Source organism: Equus przewalskii, chromosome 25 (assembly GCF_037783145.1).
Source record: "Equus przewalskii isolate Varuska chromosome 25, EquPr2, whole genome shotgun sequence".
NCBI classification, from domain to species: domain Eukaryota; kingdom Metazoa; phylum Chordata; class Mammalia; order Perissodactyla; family Equidae; genus Equus; species Equus przewalskii.
Window position 1 is genome coordinate 33622049 of NC_091855.1, and position 19601 is coordinate 33641649.

Consider the following 19601-nt stretch of genomic DNA (forward strand, 5'->3'; position numbering starts at 1 on the left):
CGCGGCGTAACGGGAGCGCCGGCCGGGGAAGGGGCGGGGAGGCGGCGGCGGCGGGGCCCCGGGCGCCGCGAGGAGCGGCCCCTGCCGGCCAGGGCCGGAGCGGCAGGCGGGGCCGGGGCCGGGGCCGGGGCCGGGGCCGGGGCCGCTGGCGGCGCGAGAAAGGGCGAGGGGCGGGGGGACAGCGGCCTGGCGGGGGCCTGCGGGCCCCGAGGGCGGGGGGGCGAGGAAGGCGGCGCTGGAGGGAGGGGTCCTGGCGGGATGGGGGCCAGAGGGAGGGAGGGGAGAAGGGGCGCGGGAGCGGGCGGAACCTCAGGAAGAGGGCTGAGAAAGGGCAGTGACCCTGGGCAAGGTCACTAGTGGGCCTGGGCCTGGGATGCAGGCAGTGTGACTGGGAGGCCTGCCTGAGCTTGTCCCACCATCTCAGGTTTCGAGCAGATCCCTCTGGGCCTGGGTTGGCCTGTGTCCCTGAGGAGGCCCCCCTCTGCCCCGCAGCCGCAGCCCCCACCCAGCCCGAGGTGGGCGGAGAGGCCTCCGTCTCAGGCAGGCGCAGCACCTGCCCAGGGGCTCCATAAATGTCTGACTTAATCGGAGCCAGGCAAGGGCTGCTGCGGGCTCAGATGCCAGCTCCCTTGCCCTCTGAGGAGGATGCGAAGTCACCAGTGGGCTTTCCCTGTCTTGGCCCTGTACACTGAGAACTGGGGGCAGGTGTCGGCGCTGTGCATTGTTTCTGTTATTCCATAACTGTGGAGTGATCACCTACTATGTGCTAGGCACTGTTCTAGGTGCTGGGGATACAGCGGGGAACTAAAAAGACAAAATTCCTGCCTTAGTGGAGCTTATATTTTAGTCGGGATAAATAAGCAAAATAAACGAGAAGGTAAAATTGGCTATTTGAAGAAACAGAGCAGGGTAGAGTGAGGAGAATGAAGAGCTGAGGAGGTGGAGGGTGTTGCAGTTTTAAATGGGACGGTCAAGGATGGCCTCACTGAGATGACATTTGACAAAGACTTGAAGGAAGTGAGACAGAGCCATGAGGATATCCCTGGGGAAGAGCATTCGAGGCAGAGGAAACAGCAAGTACAAAGGTCCTGAGATCTTTTTGGTGAGGCGTATTTTGGGCATATTTGGTGAGTTGGAGGAAAAGCAAAGAGACCAGAGCGGCTGGAGTGGAGTAGGGAAATAGTGGAGGAGGGAAATAGGAGAGCTCACAGGTGGGAGTAGGTGTTGTCGTTCATGTAGGGTCTTGTGGGCCATTATAAAGACTTTGGCTTTTATTCTGGTGAAATGGGGCGTCCGTGCAGGGCTTTTAACAAAAGAGTGTCTTGGTCTGACCTACATTTTAGGAATATCAGTGTGGCTGCAGTGCTGAGAATACTGCTAATAGTTCAGGAGAGAGATGGTGGTGGATGGACCAGGGTGATAGCTGCGGGGGTGGGGAGTGTATTGGATGCTGGATACTGCATCTGAGGATGGAGCTGACAGTCTGGAATGCCAGGGAGGAGGAAGCATCAAGTCATAATCAGCATCATCCCTTCTAGGGGTACCTGACTCTAGCTTTCCAAGAGTTCTCACATGCAGGTTCGTCTCTCATCCCCTGGCAGCCTTGAGGCTGTTCTTGGGAAGAACAGATGTTGTGGACCCTGCTGACCAATGAGGAAGCTGAAACTCAGGCTGTAAGAGATGTGAGAAGGGAAGATGAAGAGATGCCTTCTGACGACCAGCATAACCTCAGGCACTCCCAAAGACCTATGGGTGAGGAAGGTTGACCTGATGAGCCCCAGACACTGTGGATAGCCTAAGAAAAGGGGAAATAGAATGTTCAAGTTTCAACAGGGGACCCTTTGGTGCCCTGGTCCCTTGGTTCCACCAAGAGGGAATAGGAAAAGAAAGAGAAAGGATCTCCATAGGAGATATTTCCCCTCTCCCTCAAAGCCTCATATTCTCCTCTCAACTCTAGCATAGACGTCTGTCTCTCCAGATGTTTGCCTGGCATGTTCTCTCCCCTCTGGTCCAGGGGAGAAATTCGTGTGCATTTTTTGAGACCCAAGCCAAAGGTCACCGAGAAGCCTTGCTCAACATCTGACACATCCTTTGTGATCCCACAGCAGTGTTATTTCTCTCTGTGATAGGACTTCTAATAACACACTTTGCCATCATAACAACTGATGATTAGACTGCCTCACTGTCTACACTGTCTCCAGTGTGGCCGCACTGTAATGTAAATTTCTGGTGTCCATCTCTCCGCCCTGCTAGCTGATAAGTTCCAAGATAAGGCCTGTGTCTTCATGAGGGCAGAGTGAAGCCGGAATCCTGCCTCAGCATGTGCTGCCTGGGCAGTGGCTTTCGCCTCTCCATGCCTAGAGACATACCGGTGATGGCATGAGGAGACGGTCCCCAAATTGTCTTCCGGGTGAGTTTACCTGCAGGTGGCACTCAGGGAAATTCAGGAGTAGGAAGTCATTTGTGCTAATAATAGTAATTAAGCCAACATCCTTTTTCCAGGCATTGGTATTACAGGTTTGACAATGATGTGGAAAACCACACCCTGTAGGCCGAATCCAGCCTTGAGGCCTGGTGATACCCGGCAGGAAAGAAGCGAAGTGGAAGATGGCTCAGGAAGTCTGACTCCAGGCTAATTCCTTGAGGAAAGCTGGCTTGCCAGGAGCGGTGGAGGCAAGCTGTTGGCTCAGAATGAAGGTCAGTGCAAAGGGAGGTGCCTCTGTGGCCTGGAGACCCCCCAGGCCTCTTCCCACAGAAGCCAGGGGGAGTCCACTGGATGACTAGAATAGGAGAAGAGGTGAGCACAGGGGGAGAGGGCTTGAGATCATGGGCTGAGGTGGGGTCGGGGGGGCTCCAGGGGAAGAAGGAGACACAAGTGACAAGAGGGGTCAGGGCCTTTGCCCTCTGCCCCTACGTCACCTCCTCGGAGAGGCCTCCCTCGCCACCCTCCCCAAACCGCTCCCTACTATCCCTATTCCCTTCACTCCCTATGGTCTTATTCCGCCATGGTTTTGTTCTTGTCACCGCCTGATTTATATTCATTAGTTTAGTGTGTATTGTCTGTCTCCCCTCAGTAGAATCTACCTTCCCTGAGGGCCGGGATCTTTGTGTGGTTTTGTTCATGGCTGCATCCCCAGCACTGAGAATGGTGCCTGGAGCATAGTGGGAGCTTGGTCAATACTTGTGGAAGGGATGGATGAGTAAAAGTAAGGTGGTGGGGCTGGGTGGGACAAGTGGACTCCAGGCCTGAACATCCCCACAGACAGGCCCACAGAGAAGCAGGAATCAGCTTGCTGAAGCAGATGGGTCAGGTTTAAGGGGGAGATGGAAATCCAGAAAGAGGAAAGGATAGGGGGCCTCAGTGTCCCAACAGGACAATCACTTCTAACCTTCGACCTTGCCACAGCGGGCAGCAGCAGCCCCGGCATCTGGCTGCGGAGCCTGGGGAGGTGTGAGCCATGAGCAGCTGGCCCTGTGGGCGGGCATTCCAGCAATGTTCATGAGGAGCCTGGAAACCACAGGGGGCTTCCAGGCCCGGGGCTTGAGTAGTGACGGCTGCAGTGTCTTGTGATAGGTTTTAATTCTGAGATATTTGATAAATACAAGAACACGTCATCAAGAGGTGCCTATATAATAAAGTAATAAAATGAACACCAGGGAACCACCTAACTATCCAGAGTTAACCGCTAGCTTAATTTTTGTTTATTATACTCCCTGCTTTTTTTGAAGTAGTTTTATCACCAAACTCACTTTCTTCCATGCCTTGTAATATGAGTGTAATATATAACCTCATACATGATATTGGTTGGTTTTGTACTTCCTAAAGATGGTGTCGTTCTGTAACTTGCTTTTTTCCTCATTATGTTCCTGAATTTGTCCCTGTTGCTTATAGCCCATGGTTCCTTCTTTTTCTCTAGTGTGCAATATTCCATGGCATGACTCTACCACACTTGAATTATCCATCCTCCAGGTTTATCACATTTTCAGGACCCAAGTTTGCTTTTACGAACAAAGCTGCTGTTTATTAAAGCTGTATCAGTGCTGTTCTTTTGAGCAGGGTTTCTGAGGATGATTCAAGATGGCTCTGTGCCCCTCTCTCCACTTGAAGTACCCTGGAGTCCCCTGACTTTCTTCCCAAGGGCCACCTGCTGCTGCCTGGAGCCATGGTTCTCATTATAGGGACAAACCATGGGAACCTTGCTGGGCAACTCTGCTGCCAGCACTGAAACTGGTGTTTCTAATTTACTGCCTGTTGCCATTTGAGAGGGATAGCCAGATGTAGGAGGCTGGCTGGTTCCTCAAGGAGGGCCTCAGCATGGCATGATCCACATGTGGAAACCATGTTCCTAAGGTGGCCTTTGGCTTTGTGAGTCCAGAAACACGTGAGTGCTACAGGCTGCTCCATCTACTCCCACTAATGAAGCCCACTTCAAACCATTGTTCACACTCCATGCCAACTCTCATATATGATGGAAGCTATTCACCCACTATCCCAGGACTGGAGGCCCCATTCCCGGGGTCAGGATGCATGCAAAGCTGAAATGGTTGTTAGGAGGATGGACTTGGAACTGGAGAGGGGCAAGTCTCAAGAAGGTCATCATCCAGGCCCTGGAAAAGCTCTCTAAGCTGTCTTGGTCCCATTCCTGAGCCCACCTCACCAGGGCTGACAATATCCACGTGTCCCAGATCTGTGTCCCCCTGCCCAGGCTGAGGCTGGACCAGCTGTGTGAATTTTCACCTCTCATCTCCATCTGTGCCAACCTTGCATAGGTTTTGGACACCATAACAACGATCGAGTTGGGTTTTGGTCTAAGCTTGTGTGATAGGAATCCCTTATCTTCTGGAGTGTTTGTTTCACACTCAGAGTTCTGGGGATACTTTCCTGTTACCCTGTATACCACCTGTCCTTCCTCCAGAAAGGCAAAGAATGGGCTTATGATAAAATACCCACTTACATGTGTAAATGAACAGCAAAGTAAAGATCAGAAACTATACAGATACAAGGGAGATTGTTGTACCTGCCACAAGAGAGGAGACTGTGCTTAAGAGTGTGACTAGACTGATTTTTGAGCTTCCTAGCAGACCAGGCACAGAAGAAAACACGTGGAGTGGTTTGATTTGAATACCGCAGTTGATTCACACATCTGGAGTTTTATGAGTAGATTAGGTCTGTGCCTAGGATCCGAACCCACGAACCTGGGCCACCGAAGCAGAGCACGGGGAACTTTAACCACTCGGCCATGGAGCCGGGCTCACACATCTGGAGTTTTAAAGGGCAGCCAGGAACTAGGTAAGCACAAGGGATCCAGTTGTTCTTACAGAGTTGTATTAGCAAACAGTTGTGAAGCTTTTATTTCAAACACTTTACTAAATACAAAGAAGCTAATTCTCATTCTGAGTGAAGGAGTCTCCTAGACACAGACTCTGCTTAGGAATTGCGAGTGATCTTCTGCTGCACAAGGCACTACCACGCAAGGTCATCACATTCAATTCAGTTCAGAACTCTTACTGAGCATCTACTATGTGCCAGATGGCATTAGGCCCTGGGGATACAACATCCTATAAAGTGTGACCCCATCCCTCAAGGAACTCACAGTCCAGCTGGGAAATGGGACAGAGAAGTGAACAGCAGCTCTGCAGTTGGACTCAGATGAGCACCAGGGACTGGAGGAGCCCTCAGCCCACCTGGGGGACTCTAGGACGTCCTCTTGGAGGAGGTAACCCCTGAGCCAAGCCTTGAAAGTGGATTTCAAGTCTAGTCTGCTCACCAACTCTCCCCACCTCACAGACTGGACCTGAGTTTTCAAACATCCTAGACTCAAGATAGAGTCACAGCATTCAGACACATCAAGCCCCAGATCCCTCCCACCGTCAGATGAGAAAAGTCCCACAGCTTGGTCTCCTTTCCTGTAGCAAAGCACCTGTTGGTCAGAGAGGCTGGAGATGAGGGCTCATCTGACCTGCTGGCCAGCCACAGAAGCATGCAAATACTTCTGATTGTTTTCTCACCCCCAGATCAGATGCTTGCAGGACTAAAACCATGCTGACTGCACAGGCCTTTCCCTGGGGACTCGTGGGCATTCCGCTCCTTCTGGCATTTGGGGGTCATCCCTGGACGAGAAGAGCAGGAGGCCTGGGTCAAGCCCTGCCTCTACCCAACAACAAGTGGTTCATGATCAGGTGTCCTCCAATTTCCTTATTTGCAAAATGAGAGCCCTGCTCTAGGCGGTTGCTGGGCTCCCGTCCATGATTCCGTCCTGTCAAAGTGAGAATTAGGCAGTTGCTAAAATGTGAGGAAACCCGGGTTATCCCTAATTGGTATGTGGGTATGTGCGTTCTCCTACAAGCGGAGGTTCCCAGACTGCAACGCGGTGCAGAGCTCTCAGTCAGCAGATGTGGAGGAGAGGGGAGTGTGTGACACTGAACTTGGAGTTAGGCGGCCTGGATCTGCTTTTCATCTCCGTAACTAACCTGCTGTCTTAAGGTCGGGCTTGAGAAATTCATCCACTGAGAAGCAAGACGAAACTCGTTCAAATATATGATTAAAATAAGTGGGAAATAAGTATGATCTGTCAGGTACTTAGGAAAGGAAGGGGGAAGATGAAGGTACCAGCTAAACCCCAGTAACACACCGGTCAAAGGTCAGCGCGAGAAACCAGGACTTTGGCTGGTTGAAAGGAACACTCAAGTCTTTGTCATAACGCAGAATTTTCCTCCCGAGGCATCTGTTTGAAGACAAGCCCGCAGGACTTGCAGACCGGGTTAGAACGCCACCTGCCTTCAGCCCAGGGGGCGGGGCCCGCGCCCCTTGCCGGAGCGCTAATGGAAGGGGCAGGCCCGGCGCGGCAGCGGCAGCAGCCAATGAGAGAGTCTCCCGATGAGGTCATGGAGTTCCTCGGCGCTTCATTGGCGGATCCCCCGCGAGGCTTCGGCGCCGACCGCGGGGCGGGGCGGCGGGTCGCAGCTGGGGGGCCTGGGGAGCCAGGGCTGGAAGGGCGGGTCCCGCAAACTTTCTCCCGGCATTTATTTACCCTGAGCAGCAGCAGCGCGATGCCTCGGAGCCGGTCTCCTCCTGCAGGGAGAAACTAAAATGCCAGGAAAAAAAGAGCTCTTACCTACCCCAGAGGCTAGGTTTACCTATTCTGGGGGAACCTTCATTTTGCTTAGTAAAAGTGAAGGGTTGGTTTGTTTTGTTTTAATCTAGTCAAACACGCTGATTAATTAACCACTTTATTTAAGGACTCCTAGGAAGCGTCCACTGGTTGGTCCCCTTTTATTTCCCCACGGTGACACTCAAGGTTGGGAACCAAGACATTTCTGATATTCTGAAACATTTTAAAACAGTGATTCTCAAACCCTGGTGATTTAAAACGGTGATTCTCAAACCCACAGAGGAATCCTGAAATGCTGGTTGCACACTCCTGGCTCCTCCCCCTGTCTCCAGTCCTTCTAACTCTGGAACTTGCAGGAAGAAGAAACTGGCAGGGCCGGGGATGTGGACCCCACTTTGGGAACCAAAGCGCTTAAAGCGTCATCAGCATCTCAGGCTGTGCCGCCCTAGACCTACTGAATCAGAGACCTACTGAGGTGGGGTCCAGCCATATGTGTTTTAACAAGATCTCCAGATAGTTCTCATGCACACTCAAGTTTGCGAACCGATTTGAATCAACTGCTTATTGAGACTGCTTCAGAACGTTCTGAAGAGTTACTCTGCAGTCCATTCTCTCCTGCACTCTCAGAATCTTAGGGCTAGAAAGAGGGACCCCTAGTCCAGGCCCTTCCGGAGGTAGATAACTTAGAGGTGCCTGCCCTGTGTTCACCACGGATCTCCTGGGGCTCACCAGGGCTCCCAGCAGCTGCTGTGGTTTTGGTTACAGGTAATTGGACCAGAGATGCACCTGTGACCAATCCTTTCCTGGAAATTAGAAATTAACTGAGACAGCCCTATGAGTGACTAGACCCTAAGGGTGAACTTGGTACCCAAGGGCAGCCCTGTTCTGCCATGTGGCCTGGGGAGCAGAGGAAGCCAGTCTGCAGAAAGAAGAAAAGTGAATCAGAAACACAGGGAAGCCCAGAGATGGGAGGTGGAGAGAGAATCTGTTCCAAGATGCCCTCCAGGCCTTGCACTACCGGCCCTGCCTCTCTCTCAGACTTAACTCAGGACATCGGCTCTGGCTCATTGGACTGCAGGCAGATTCATCTTCAAGCAAGCACAGCATGGTCCCACCTGAGGTTTTACACACGCTGTTCCCTCTGCCTGGCACTCTTGCCCGCTGTCTTTCCCATGCTGCCTCTTTCTTGACAATCAGGAATGTTCTTAAATGTCTCTTTCTCAGAAAGTGATGCTCCAAAGCGGCCCCTCCTCCAGGCACACTCGATCACATTAGCCTGCTCTGCTGCCTTCCCTGCACGTGTCATCTTCAGTGCCCTCACAGGGATTTATTTTCTTACTGGTTTGCCATAAGCTCCTTGAGAGCAGAGATCCTGTAGGTTTGTTCATCACTGGATCTCCAGGCCCTTGAACATGGCCTGGCACATGTAGTGGTATCTCAATAAACGTTAGTTGAAGGAAGGATCACTTCCCCATCCTTCCTGAGGACCAGCATCCTTCCAGGCTTCAGGTTGCAGGAGACTCCCCAGCCTGTGTTCTCTGATAACAAACGTCCTTCCTGGCAGACGCATGTGGATTCCTGATGGACTCCTAAGGGGTTCAGCCTTGTCTACAGATAAGGAAACTGAGACCCAAGTGACTTTCCCGGGGTTATGTGACCAGTTAGTTGGGCAGTGGGGACAAGAGAACTAAGCTTTCAGGCCACTGCTGCATCCCCAGGGGACTCACTCTCCTGACCGTGGGTCGCAGCCCAGGGCTCTCCCCACAGCAAGGTGGTCAAGTCAACCTCAGGCCTGTGTGCTTCCTGTTGCAAGCTTTTAATAAATCAGTTTCTTTTCAAAACACTGCCCAGAATAGTCTGTGGTCTCCCAGCAGAAAGATGCCGACAGCTCTGTCTATTCTAGGAAGTTATTTTATTTTCTGATGAATATAGTGGGAATGGATGCTTTGAATGTCTCAGTTGCTGAAGGAACATGAAAGATATGACACTGCTCCTGCCCCACCCAGATTTCTTTTTCAAGATGTCCTTTTGTTCAGCCTCTGTTTTGCTGTAGTCCTGGGAAGCTGATCCTCTTGCCCAGAGGAAAACACAGTCCTAACTGCTGTGTGTAGAACGCTCTTCTAAGGAGCTCTCCCAAGGAAATGGGACCCTTGCACTTGGCCTGGGAACTCAACAATTGTGTGTTGAATGGCTGACTTGGCCATGACTGCCAGAGTGACTGTTATCAGACTCGGAGATGGTGCTGGTCAGGGAAGGCAGGAAGCACAAAGCGTGGACTGAGATGCCCTTACTCGTGGGAGGCAGAATAGCCATTTGTCATGCTTTGTGGCCACCTGGGATCTTTATCTCCTTTCCTGTATTTGGAGAATCCCCTACCTGATGAGGCAGAACCTTCCTCCCACTGGAGAAGCTGAAAAGGCCAGGCACTGACTGTGCCAGACTCCCTTGTGATTCCAGGGAGGGCGGGTAACCTCAGCTCTGCTGGACAGACACCACTGAGTCCAGGGGCAGCTGCATCCCAATTTGGTCAAGGTTGTCCAGGCAGCTGTGGGTGGAGTCGGTCCAGGGGCACCTGGGTATCCATGCCCAGCAGTGGCGCAGTGGTGTCTCTCCTTGCCAGACCAGCCCTGAGGGGGATTTCCAGCCTCTGTCCCTGGCTGCCCAGCCTCCCAGCCTGGTCCTCGTCCTCCCAGAGACTGTGAACCACTTGAGATTAATTCTGTTTCTGCCTGAATGAGCCAGGTTTGGTTTCTGTGGCTTGTAATGGAGAACAGGACAAAGGGGAGACTTCCTGAAGGAGGGCCAGGCAGTGGCGGGGCGTGAAGAGGGGCACAGCACCCCGGTGGAGGACATGGCATTTGAGCAGGAAGAGACGCCGCAGCACCTTGTCCTTCAGACCGAGTCACAAGCTGTGTGGAGGGAAGTGAGTCACAGAGCGGGTCAGATTGTCCTCCAGCTCCTCGCAGGGGTTACAAAGGGTCACGGGAATCAGGAACAGGCTGGAGGGACTTCCTGCAGGGCTGGCTTTCTTCCCTTCGCTGCTTTTGAGCTTTTCACTCAAGAACATCGGGCTTTCCTCCTGTGATGAGCTCAGCCTCATCAGAGGCAGCTTCTCAGGTTTGACTGGGGGACCTCAGGGTGCTCCCCTACCTTGAACCCACAGGCAAGTCCTTCACCTAAAGTTCTGCTTTAATGAGGGCTGCATTTCTCTTTACAAGGAAAGATAAAGCTTAAAATACCCACCCCCCACCTCCAGCACAGCTCTTACATTTACGCCTCTGATGGGAGCAACAAATGCCAGTGGATGGGCCCCCGCAGCTCCGTGTGCATTAGAAGGGGGTTGTGGGCTTCACCCCATGTGGGGAGGTGCTGATGCACACTGGGGCGCCGGGGATCGGGTCCTTTTTGGGAGCAGGGTTTGAACAAACAAGGAGCAGCTCAGACACTTGGACCTGCAGGAGAAGGAGGAGGAGGGAAAGGCCTCTAGAAGGTGGAGGCAGGGGTCCAGCACCCCACACATGGGCCTCCCTCCTGTTGTCAGAGACTGGGCTGTGGGCCTGTCATCTCATCCCTAACCCTGGTTTAAACCATCAACTGCTGCACAGCCCTGTGTGCAGGTCCGTGTGGACAGGCTCAGGAGGCATCTGCCCACACGGGGGTGGGGGGGCGGTTAAAGAGCACAATCTTTGGGGCTGGGACAGTGGCATAGCAGTTAAGTTCACGCACTCCACTTTGGAAGCCCGGGGTTCGCTGGTTAGGATCCTGAGCGTGGAGCTATGCACCACTTATCAAGGCACACTGTGGCAAGCATCCCACATATAAAATAGAGGGAGATGGGCACAGATGTTAGCTCAGGGCCAATCTTCCTCAGCAAAAAGAGGAGGATTGGCAGCAGATGTTAGCTCAGGGCTCATCTTCCTCAAAAAAAGAAAAAAAATATAGCACAATCTGGAAAGAGCAGAAGCAGGACATGGCACTCCTGTGACACTTACCATCCTGGGTCCTCAAACCAGCATCAGTGACCTGCTGCCTTCTGCAGGTCCTCCACTCTGGGCGTCAACTTCTCACTGAATCTCTGCCTGGTGGGCTGTGGACTCCCAGGTACTCATCAGCTCACCCATCCATTCAGTGGAGTGTCTTTGGAGAGCCCCCAAAGGGAAGAGAAGGAAATCCCTGCTGAACTCCACCTCCATCTTCACCAGGCGCATTTCCATCCCCAAGGGGAAGGAGCAGGTGGCATTTCCAGCTCTCTCCCTTGTCATTTTTTCCTACACTTGACGTTTTTGCTATAACAAATACCCACAATCCCTCCTCTGTTAGAGGCATTTGGGTATTTGCTTCTCTGAACAGACTATGAGTCTCTGAAGGGCCAGGACTGGGTCTTGGTCACTTCAACATCTCCCATGTCATTTGGCCCATGGTTGGCATGCCATACAGTTTTTGACTGAAGGGACATTCACTGGAATTGTCATGCTCCGAGGCCATCTACGGCCCTATAACATCTGTGTAGTGTGTTATAATGTATGATTTTAAAAAGTTTATTGAGATATAAATTACACCACATATAGTCTCAAAGTATACAATTCAATAGTTGTTAATATATTCACAGAGCTTTGCAACCATCACCACAATTCTAGAACATTTTGTCACCCCAAAAAGAAACCCTGGACCTATTAGCCATCACTCCTGGTGCCCCTGCTCCCAAACACCTGGCAACCACTAACAGATTTTCTGTCTCCATGAATTTGTCTATCCTGGCCACTTCGTATAGATAGAATCATACAATATGTGGTCTTCTATAACTGGCTTCTTTGATTTAGCATATTTTCGAGGTTCCTCCATGTGGTAGCATGTACCAGCACTTCATTCAGTTTTACGGTTGAATAATGTTCTGTTGTGCGGATACCACACTTTATTCATCTATTCATCATTGTGGACATTGGGCTGTTTCCACTTTCTGGCTGTTGTGAATGATGCTGCTTTGTACGTTTGTGTGTTGATTTTTGTGTGGACATACATTTTCATTTTGCTTAGGTGTACACCTAGGAGGAAAATTGCTGGGTCATGTGGCAACTCTATGTTTAACCTTTTTAGGAGCTGTCAAATTGTTTTCCAAAACAGCTGCACCATTTCACATTCTCACTGACAATGTATGAGGATTCCAGTTTCTCTACATCTTCGTCAACACTTGTTATTGTCTGCCTTTTTCATTCTAGCCGTCCTGGTGTATGTGAAGCATGTCTCACTGTGGTTTTGATTTGCATTTCCTTGATGACCAATGATGTTGGGCAGCTTTTCGTGTGCTCATTGCCCCTTTATCTGTCTTCTTTGGAGAATTTAGACCCTTTGCCTATTTTTAAATTGAGTTTTCTTCTATTATTGAGTTGAGCAGTTCTTTATATATTCTAGATACAAGTCTCTTACCAGATATATGATTTGTAAATATTCCCCCCATTCTGTGGGTTGTCTTTTCACTTTCTTGATAGTGTCCTTTGAAGCACAAATGTTAATTTTGATGAAATCCAATTTCTCTAATTTTTTCTTTTGTCACCTGTGCTTTGGGTATTGTACTTAAGAAATCATTGCCTAATCCAAGGTCATGAAGACTTACACCTATGTTTTCTTCTAAGAATTTTGTAGTTTTAGCCTTTACAATTAAGCCTAGGATCTATTTTGTATTAATTTTTGTATTTGGTGTGAGGTAGAGACCCAAATTCATTCTTTTGCACGTGGATATTCAGTTGTACCAGCTCAATTATTGAAAAGATTCTTCTTTCCCCCATTGAATGATATTGACACCCTCATGAAAAATCAATTGACCATAAATATGAGTTTATTTCTGAACTCTGAAGTTTATTCCATTGATCTATATGCTTATTCTTATGTCAGTATCACACTGTCATGATTACTGTAGCTTTGTAGTAACTTTCAAAGTTGGAAATGTGAGTTCTTAACTTCATCCTTCTTTTATAAGATTGTTTTGACCATTGAGGGTCTCTTGCCTTTTTATATTAAAATTTGGATCAGTTTGTCCATTTCAGCAAAAATTCATAGCTGGGATTTTGGCAGGGATTGTGTTGAACCTGTAGACCAACTTGGTGAGTACTGACGTCTTAAGAATATTAAGTCTCATCCTATTTGGTTCTCCTTGCTCCTTCTCTCTGCAGAATTGCTATTGTCTGAGAGAGGCCATGGAGCTGCATTTGCTGAGTTCCAGTGGCCGCTGGGGCATTTGGTTCCTGAAATCAGAGAAGAGCTTTGATTTTTCTCTCAGAGACCCTTGGGGATCAAGACTTAGCTCCTGGCAGGATCACCTCCTGCATGATCGCCAGAATTCCTGGGCCCTAGTCGGGATGCAGTTTCCCAGGGCTTCTTTCCCACCGCAGGCCTGATCAGCAGATGCTCCTGCTGCCCAGGGAGGTGTGGGAGGGCACCGAGGAGAAACTTCACTGACATCATGATTTTCCGAGACCAGGCCTGAACTAGTTCCTGGTGGTTGAGAATGTCAGGGCTGGAGGGAAGCGCCTGAGAGCAGACAGTCAAGCAGCACAGAGAAGGAAACCAGGACAGGACCTCAAGGAGATGCGTCTGCCGTCTGGAAGTAAGCCTGGGCCAGAGTAGGACTAGAGCCTGGGGCCCCCCAGCTCCCTTCTTCCCTGTGCTGCACCTCATTGCTGCCACGGACAGGCCGTTGGTTCCAAATTTACTGAGTGTCTCCTTTGGCACCGGGGACAAAGCTTGATGCCGGGGGCACGCAGTAGGGAGCTGACAGCTTAATGGGGAAGAGACACATCCATTAGACGTTTATATAATCAGCTCCCAGAGGCACCCTGGTCTGGCCAGCTGGCCCTCTCTAAGCTGGAGACCCAGGACGCCAGAGCACACAGGGGCGTTTCTGGGTTGGCTGGCCCCTAACTTGTGCCTGGGAGGCAGAAGGGCCATTTTCTCTCAGGCCTTCTCTCCACCTCTCTGAAATGGCAGGAAAGCTCCAGAGCGACCCTCTGACAAGGATGGAGTGCTCAGGTCAGCGAGGTCCAGCTGCAAGGGCAGAAGGGGGCACCGCTAGGCACGTTCTCCTTTATTATCAATATCTGCACAATGTGAGGGATGCTGCTAGACAAAATCAGCTCTGAGTCCCAGCCCTTCATCAAGAGGCTCAGTTCTAAATCGCCATGCTCCTCCTCTGTGGCCTGTTTACTCGGGGTGTCTGTGTACAATGCTGGGAATGACGTCTGTCTGTCTGTCTCTCTGTCTTAGGAAGATTTCTGAAAATACAAAACATGATGTCAGGGGGGAGCAATCTCTGAGGGTCTTTTCTCCAGACTATGGGTAAGTCACTTAACCTTTCTGAGTCTCAGTTTTCTTGCTTATAAGTTTTTCTTGACCCCAAAGTGTCCCAGAGTAGAAGTATCTGGACACCCTATATGAACTGGCAGCACCCCATCCTGGTTGGCGGTCAGTTATGCAGTGGCAGGAACTCAAGCAAGGGAGACCTGGGACCCCCTCACCGGTCACCCAATATGTTTCACTGGGGGTTTCACGTGGATGTGGACGAGCAGGCCTCGAGCTTCTGAGGGGCCATCTGTGCTCCTGACATCACAGGACAGCTCAGGTCCCAGCCTAAAAACCCAAGAAACATCTATTAATCAAAGGGCAGTCGTCAGGAGAGAGGGTTTTGATTCTTTGTTTGAAGTTTTTTGTTTTGTTTTTTTAAAGTATCTTTGGAATGGAAACCACACAGCTGCATGATGATGCAGGAGGTTGCCAGATTTCATTCCATGGTCCTGACCGCAGTCCAGGTTTGATCGTCAGCTATTTAACACACAAGAAGCAGACGATGTTTATGACTTCAGACAGCGGCCTTGATTTCACAGAGAAAATAGGAAAGCTTATTATTTTGCACATGAACCGTGAGAAGCAGACCAGCTTACTCCCACGAAGGCTGGTCACCCGGTGCCCTGATGAAGATTTCTCAGAGGGAATGTGTGGCCCCTCATCCCAGTGGCTACCTAGTCACTTCTCAAGAAAGTACAGTGCTCTGATGACTGGGCGGACGTGCGCGGCCTCTGACTGCGGCCGTGGTGATGTTCTCTCACACTGTAAAGGGGAGGAACGGGCCCCAGCATGGAGACTGATGGAATCAACACGACTCTGCTGTAATTTGCATTCCTTTCTTTCTCAAGGATGGAAATTAATATTTGGCATCTATGAGCCTTTTTTCGAACTTATCTAAGAATAAAACCCTCATTGTTGGATGCCATGTCTTGATAATAAATGGCAACATTATTCCATTATTCTGCAACGCCACAGGGACTCGCCCGGCCCAGGGCGGGTGAAGGTTGGGGGAGGGAAGAGGAGCTTCCTGGGTGAAGAGGCCTCAGCAACACGAAGCCAGGTTGAGGTATTTCATCCTCGCTGCTCACATCAGAGCACAACAGTGTTTTGACCCGTGGGAAAGCACTTTGAAAACATCTGCCTTTCCATTTTTCTTCTCTTTGATTTCACTGAATTCAATTCCATACGTGGTTATTAAGCAGCTACTAAATATCAGGATGGTGCTGAATTCCCTCCCTCTCCATCCCAACCAAGCAAACAAAAGAGGAGGAGGATGTCCCTGTCCTCCTGGAGGTTGGGATCTGCTGGGGAGACAGACGGATGTTTAAAATGGCCAGACAAGAACACAGGCCAGAGCAGATCAGCTGCGGAGTGGCCATTGATGTCGTTTCTGCCTATCTCCAGTCTCTATCTTCTGGTTCCGTCCCATTTGGCTTTCGAGGAATCGCCTCAAACCAGCATCATTCAGGGCCTGTCGGGGGAGATGCCAGCCCTCCTCCAGCCAGGGCTGGGCACGTGGCCGCCAGGCAGCTCGACCCTCCTCCCAGGCCGGTGAGTCTTGCCTGGAGGGACACAAGGATAAAGGAAGAGGAAACACACTCACACATACTCATTCACATCCCTCTTCAGACTGTTCAGCACAGAGGCCCAGATGAGACAGCCCACCTCCTTTTGTTCCCCAGACCCCAAGGGTCAGCCCAGGTTCCTGCCTGTTCCAAGCCAGCTTCTGTGTTCCTTTGGTTCTGTGGTTCTCCTATTTCCTGTCATCCATTCCCTTTGTGCTCAGAGGTAGTTTTTGTTGCTTTCAAACAAAGAACCTGAGTGGGACACCTGGCAAGTTATTTTTATGTCCATCAGAGTTGGAAAAGATTAGAGAACATGACTAGCGCTCAGGGAGACTGACAGAACTGTCCAGAGCCCAGACTCAGACAGAGAAATGCTGGCCCTGCAGCTGTGAACTCTGAAAACAGAAGAAAGACTGCCTGAAATATAGAGAGCATGGAACCCTTCTGTGTTGGTCAGATGAACAGAGATCTTTATTTTATTTTATTTTTGAGGAAGATTAGCTCTGAGCTAACATCTGCTGCCAATCCTCCTCTTTTTGCTGAGGAAGACTGGCTCTGAGCTAACATCCACACTCATCTTCCTCTACTTTATATGTGGGACGCCTGCCACAGCATGGCTTGCCAAGCGGTGCAGTGTCCGCACCCGGGATCTGAACTGGCAAACCCTGGGCCACCAAAGCGGAACGTGCAAACTTAACCACAGCGCCATGGGGCCAGCTCCTGAACAGAGATCTTAATATCGCCTCCCTGCTCTTCACCCCCTGCATGCTCAGTACAGGCCATCCCACACAGTGGGAGTCACTGCTCAGAGGGAGCCTGTGGATGGATTCAGTTCCATAGGTCACTCATTGTGCCAGGTCCACGAGCCCCCAAAGGCCTGGCGGCCTGTCTGAACTCCGTACATCTGCTAACCACCCTGGGGATCATCTGGGTTAAAATCTTAATCCTCAGGCAGCCTCCTCTCACCACCCCGTGTGCTCAGAGGGGGCTGTCTCCCCTACCAGTTGTTGAGGGAATGTTTCAAAACTGGTTTGAACAAAATGACTGAGGTGCTGTCTGTTGCTTGTGGCTCTCTGTCTCCTTGTATCTCTGTCCCTCTCCTCCAGGTTATGTAATCAAGAACTGGCTGCTCTTTGCCGGGGGGACTAGGCCTACGTTGCCTTTTACAAATCATTATGAAATATCTCCAACATACGACAAGGCTTCAGGAATACTACTGTGAACACCTGTGTGCTACCACTAAGCTCAAGAAATAACACATTAGGAACACAGTTGGGGCTCCTGTAAATGCCTGCCAAGAGAGCCCCAGACTCTAACCCAGAGCTTTGCAGCTTCTCATAGGTTTGGGATCAATAGCAGTTCAAGACGGGCCGCAGCTACACACAGCTTCTGTCTCCGCTCAGGTCTACAAGATTAATAATTATTGTCCAGATGACTATATTTCTCTGCATCCAGAATGAGTCACCAGTGGCAAGATCAACACGGGCAGGCCTGTGTGGGGAGCTGAAATTTTGGCTGTGCCCCCTTCTCATCCTAATAATAACCACACAGTCGAGGTGGGGGGTGTTATGACATATTGCCCAGACCCATGACCTTCCCCTCTGCCCAGACCTCCTACAGAGCCACCACGCCCAACTTCTTCAGGCCGTGCTGGCTCTTCCCCCTCTTGGCTCCCTCTTTAAGCTCTGTAGTATATTACTGGCCTTAGGCCCTCCCTCAATGTTTGTAATCTATGAATAACTACTGTAATTTTTGAGTAGCAGACACGTTATACAGAATTTACAGTATAAAGAATTACCCCAAAGAATGTTCCAGTCTTCTACAGCCTGAGGGCCTGTTACAGAAGGAAACTGACTAAAGGATTACAGTAACCTTATCCTTATTTTGCAGATGGGGAAACTGAGGCCCAGAGAGCCCTGACCCCACAATGGCGAGAACTTGGGCAGTATTGGGGGTAGGGGTATTAAACTTGCTGAGAAGGTGGGATTTGAGGCAGAGTTCTGCCCAGACCTTCCACCAGGCTGATGCTGACGTTCTGCCAGGCTAATCCCTCCACTGTTTGGTGGTTTTTAGCCACTCGTGGTCATGCTACATTGTTCAATGGAGGGACGCAGGGTGGCCTTAGTCTGTTTCCTGTGAGTTCTCCACGAGTACCAACTGCAGCCTCCAACTAACAATTTGCAAAGTACTGACTGGTATGTTGGTACAATTTGCAAAGTACTGACTGGTGGTTTTGCTCAGCTGTATCATCTGTGACTATGACAGTCTGATAGAATAAACACTAATAATATTTACTAGAAATATCTATGGATGCTTTACATACATTATCATCTTACAAAAGTGAGATTCTTGATCCAATCTGAGCATGTGGCTCAGTGTCACTAGCAGCCAAACATTCCGCAAAGTAAACAGGCAGCCGGGGCAGCAGCAGGCCAGAGCCCCCCATCTGTGGGCTACGTTGGGTGGTCTGAGGTTATCCCCTCCCCTCTGCATGGCAGCTTCATCCCAGCCTTTGGTACCGCCTGGTTTTACACTGGGGATTATTTCTTCTTTGTCTTATAAATAGCCAAACACATGCCTGGGTTAGCTGTTAATCCACGGGGCTGGCTCTGAGATTTCGGAATCACGTCTATGTTGGTTTGAGCTGACAGCACGCAGCGCATAGCTGACAAAGGTTAAAGAAACACAAAATGCAAAGTGCAAGTCGAGTTTTGAGTCTGTGGCAGGATTTGATAACTGATCAAAGAAAGAAATGTGCTAAGATCAGCCCTCCCAGCGCAACGCTGTTCACATTATCCCCGAGCACCTCCTTCTGGCCACCGGCCCTCGTGCAGTGGAAGACTCCATGAGCTCTGGGAATTCTTTGTGGCCAAAGTCAACTTCTTCCATTTGGTCGGGAGATTTCAGGGCCCACAGAGAGGATCGGAATTGAGAGTAAGGGCTCCTGAAGCAGGAGGGTGGGCTCTAACTTCCAAGAAATAAAAAGGGACAAAATGCCAAAAGAGCTGTGCCACAAAGCCGTGAATGACTGACGAACAGGATTCTGCCTCAGCAAAGAAAAAACCCAATGCTCTTTCTTATGCATCCAGTTTAAAACAAAGCCTTAGAAAAGATGTCCTGCCGCTTCAAACTTCATGCAAAATATAAACAAACAGTGCACCGGACACAGCCCAGGTGCAGGCAATCCAAAGTCAGCCGTAAACCGATGAAGCTTTATTCTTGAGCCAAATAGTGACCTAAGCGTCTAAGTTGAGGACACATTTATTTCACTCCCAAATTTTTGTTTCAGCTGGTTGAGCTCAAGATCAAAATGTCCTAAGAAAAGCTCTCAGGGGTGCTGGTCCCAAGCAGGGCTGCTTCCGGAAGTAGGTGGGAAGGGGGCGAGATTTGCTCATCAAGGCACCGGCATCAGACAGCACTGCTTTCTCCCTGGCTCTTAAGAGGCGTCTCCTTTGTCTTGTGTTCATTTTGGTATGAAGGAAAGCTTGTCTTCGCCAAGGTCAGTAAAAAATACGTCTTCCCCAAATGCTATGGACTAGCAAGGGGGCCTAAAGCCAGTGCTGGGAGAGCGCACAGCGGGGAGACCACG

At 50.4% G+C, this 19601-nt stretch overlaps 1 long non-coding RNA gene across 1 annotated transcript; it reads left to right on the forward strand.

Moving 5' to 3' along the window:
- The first annotated feature begins 280 nt into the window (after nucleotides 1–280).
- Nucleotides 281–17816, forward strand: LOC139079432 (uncharacterized). Its single transcript, XR_011533095.1, has 6 exons — nucleotides 281–1752; nucleotides 2254–2410; nucleotides 2503–2697; nucleotides 13280–13713; nucleotides 14370–14441; nucleotides 14829–17816. It is a non-coding gene; the product is annotated as an uncharacterized lncRNA (long non-coding RNA).
- The last annotated feature ends 1785 nt before the right edge of the window (nucleotides 17817–19601 follow it).